Genomic DNA, 4591 nt, shown 5'->3' with positions numbered 1-4591 from the left:
TATTTTCATTTCTCTAAGGTGGTTCCATAAACATATTTTAAAATACTGACTACACAGACAATGATAAAAATATTTTGATAAGTTGCAGCGATATAAGACAAAAATAATTTTGTGGAAGGCAATAGGAATGTGCCACATGCATGGTTCACCCATATACTTTCCCTTAATCTCACATCAGTGCTGCTCATACTCAAACTTCTCAGAAGCTTAAAATAGTTTCCCAGCACAAATAAGGTTATTTAATATAAAATTCTTCTGATTTTACTCCAAATATCTATACTGTTTGTCTGAATGAAATTTTCATTGGCTTAGGACAAGCAATATTCTGTTCTAAATATATATATAATTGAACAATATATCTTTGTTCTAAAGAGGTACTGTCTCATGAGTCCTATGCTTGATACCTCTTAATGATATCAAGTGTGCATATTTAAAATGTTGTTATATTTATTTCTAATTTCACTTCTGAAAACACAACCTGAGCTGTCAGGCTCAAGCCATGTTCTTCTCTTTGTATCTGTCATCACTGCTAATAAGGATTTGCATGCCAAATTAGGCCCTTGGTTACAGATGAAATTCCATTACTTTCAAATTATGTCCTCAGTGACAACTCCATGATTTCATAATCTTCATTTTGGCGGTACACCTGTAACTAAATAGATTTTAAGCCTGATCCAAAGGTTATTGAAAACAATGAGTGTCTTTATACTGGCTTAAATTAGCTTTAAATAAGGCTTTATTTAACAACTCAATGAAGTGCAAGAAGGCTTAATACTTTTCTTATTCTCTCTTGGCTATGTTGGCTAGTAACGACAATCAAAAGTACTACTGTTTCTTTTTTTAAGAAGGTAAATTTTAAACAACTATCTGAATACATACATGAAAATAACAGTGTTTTACAAATTTACCTTTGGACAGTAGTAGAGAGGTACATAGAATGGTAACTATTTTGCAAAAAAGGTCTGAGTAATCACAGTCTGTAGTGAAATTGTACTTTAGGTTTCAATAAGATGTTTCCTCAGTGTAAGGATGGATGTCTTTAACACTAAAAAGGAAGTACAATTTCATTAGCACATATTTTTGAAAAAAAAAAACCAACAAAAACCAACAACAACAACAAAAAAAAAACCCACTGCAGAAAATTATCCATCTGATAAATATGGAATGTACATGAATGTTTGGAAACAGCTCTAAAATACATCTTTATTATGGCACACTAAGGTATATCTTAAATGAATTGAAAATGGGTTTTGGTCTGAGCACTTGTAACACTGCAATATGAACATGCTTTCTGGAAATATAGAAAAGACTAATATAAAGTGCTCTTAAGTTGATTAGTAGCCTATATATACATAAAATGCTTTGGGATACTTCAGCATATTCTTAATTTGGATTTTAACTGACTTTGGATGAAGAAATGTAATTTATACAAAGAAGTTGGCTGTATATTTTTGTAAAGTTTAAGGTCAGGAGTAAAAAAAACCCTCTATGAACTGCTTTTATTCTAAAAAATACTGTTGCTACGACAACTTTGAGTAGCTTTTAAGGTGATGTCCTTTTTATTTAAAGTATTTTTAGAACTTTAGTTACCCTAACAACAGGATACACTTAAAACAGCAACTTCTGACAAGTTCTTGTTTTCAAAGAAAATCTCTTGTCTTTCTTTTTCTTTCCTGATTAAAAGGAGATCAAATGATCAAGATGGAAGAGTATGACAAATATTTTTGGCTGTCATACCATAGTGATATGTTGTTGTAGTTCAGTAGAGAAATATTTTTTTAAATAGGCTGTATTTCCTATGTAACTTGCTTTACTTCAGCTAATAATAGGGGAAAATATATTGCAAATCTCCATTACTACAAGAAAAAATGTTTACTTTTTCTTACTCAAACCAATGTCTTTATAAGACATGAAGAGCATAGATTGCTAGAACATGCATCTATATCACTCACCATCTAATGGTCAATAGCACATGTCAATGGAAGAGTATAAGAACTGTCTTGGTCATTCTTTTCTGCTACACTTTTCCACTTTACAGTACAGGTACTCTGTTAAACAGAAATGTTAGCTCTTACTTTGATGAATTTTGCATTCCTTTTTTTTTAATATTATTTAAATTTATTCTAGTGTGGGGTTTTTTTTTTGGGGTTTTTTTTTTTAACATTTTGGTGAAGAGCTGTGAATATTCTCCATTCATTCTGAGAAGAATAAGGAATTAATTGCTTATCTTTGTTTGAATTTGCCACCTGCTCCTTTCAGCTAATGACCTCTTAACTATTACATTGGAAGACCCAGTGGATAGTTGTTCAGTTTCTTCATTACAGTCATGACCTCTATCATGTTCATCTTCAGTTATCTCGAACAGGCTGAAGAATATTATTCTAGGAAATTCATGCTGAATGTATGGATGGTTAGATGGATTTAAGACTGGGTAGAAGATCATCCTGAAAGGGTGATGGTTAATGGCTTAATATCTGGTGGCTGATAATAAGTGAAGAAACCCTGGAGTCAGTATTGGTAAACAGAAGCTTTAAAAAGCTCATTGAGAATAACTGTACGCATCATAACAGGCTGGAAAGTGGCTGATTGAGTAGGAGCTTAGCAGAAAAGGATCTGCCAAGTTAAATAAGACAGTGTGCAGTAAGATGAGCAAAAGCAGCATTGAAGGCCAGCTGTTCTCTAAAGGAGAGGGTGCTGGGAGTCAAGCACAATAACACATCCATCAGAGCAGGACTGTACCAGTCAGAGCTCTGTCCTGCAGTATACAAGTGAGGTGTGCAGGGTGGGCCCAGGCATGGCAGCCAGGTTCAGCCAGGTCCAGATCATTAGGCAAGTGTGTGGCTGATGAAGAAGATCTAATGTAAGTCAGTCTGCAGCAGGCTTAGGCCTGATGATGGTAACTAGGATCAGACACGTCCCTGTTGACTGCTGTCTTGGTTTCATCCAGGATAGAGTTAACTTTCCTTGGGCTGAGAAGGAGCAGAGCTAGGGGGCCGGGTCCCGATCAATCATCGGACCATTCTGTATCATGTGATGTCATGCTCAGTATATAGGTGGACACGTACTCTCTCTCGCACACCATTTTCAGTGTCCGGGTAGTCATCAAGAGATTTTCTGGTGTGGTCGGATTGCTGCTGGGGGGGGGGCGGGCTGTGTACCTGCCGTGACCTTGGTAAGCCACTGCTGCATTTTGTTGTTACTATTGTTGTTACTATTATTATTTTTTTTTTTTAATTCAACCTACGAATTTATTCTTTTGTCCTTCCCCTACTTCACTTGGGAGTGGGGAGCGGGGAGGTGAATGGCTGCCCACATGGTGATTAACTGGCAGCTGAGTTCAAATCACAACTGCCACGAAAATTCAGTCACTAGAGGTCTGATGACAAGTCTGGAAGTCAGTTTACAGGTCAGGGGTCCGCAGCCAGACACAGCAAACATACCAGATATCTCAGGCCAGGACTAAAGGTCCTAAACTTATCTTAAATGGAGACCCTGGTCCAAGGGAGGGGATGAGGGGTGGAAGCCACAGGGGAGGCTGTTCAGGGCCATTAAGGTCAATTAATTTCTTCAGGGAACTGACAATATTCCCCTTTTCTTAGCACTGGGAGGTCATACCTAGCATACTGTATCCATTTTTGAGAGAAATAAAATGAATAGGTAAGAGAAATGTGGTGAAACAGGAAACCTTGATAGCTGACAGGTGCAGAGATGGCCAGGCTTCTAAGGCACGTGTCCCACAGTGAGTGAATGAAGGAGCTGAATCTGTTTAGTGTATTGAAGAGAATGATTCTTTCATGTCTGCGATCAGTCTTACTCACTTGTTTGAGGTAACCCACTTAACTATGTGCATTATGGCAAATTCCTTACAGAAGAAATGGCAATAGAATTTTTTTTTAGTTTTCAGAAACACTTTTTAATGAACAAAATTTTATGAATAAAATGTTTCAGGCAAATTTTACCATACTGTTCAGAATGTTCTTTTATCAGTCTGCTCCCTTTAAGTGGGATCCCCTTGTTAATGTTTGCTTGGATTAGTTTCAGGATGAACTCTTTAAATATTTCAGATTAGGGTAAAATGTCCCATAACATTGCACAATCCAGAGCATCTGTATGGAGAATTAGGTCATTTTAATGAACATTCAATTGAATATTGTTCTTGACAGCATAACCTCAGTCAGTCTTCATAGCCTTGGAGTGTACAAGCCATAGAACAAAATCTAGTCTGTACTCCTGATGTATACCCATCTCTCCAGGTTTCTGTCCCACATGCCTTAGCTGAACTTTATCTCAGCATTTCCACCAACCAATCTTGAGAGAAGTCTCAAGACTTTTCAAGCAGATTTATTTCCCCTACTGTTTTTTTTGTTTGTTTGTTTGTTTGTTTTTATTTTGTTTTGTTCAGGAGCACTTGCATTACCTGAGTGGATTTATAAGTCTTCCTGCTGTACAGCAAGATATCTGGAAGCAACAGGACCTTTATTTTGGGCTAAAGCTCCAGTATATTTTTATTTAATTTCCCAGATGAATGAAGGAGGAACTCCATTCAAGGCTTCTTTCTGCTTTTTCTTCATAACATCTCTTATTAAATTGT

This window comes from Athene cunicularia (assembly GCF_003259725.1).
Source record: "Athene cunicularia isolate RWA chromosome 4 unlocalized genomic scaffold, athCun1 chr4_part1, whole genome shotgun sequence".
NCBI lineage: Eukaryota > Metazoa > Chordata > Aves > Strigiformes > Strigidae > Athene > Athene cunicularia.
Note: the sequence above shows the minus strand (reverse complement) of the source record.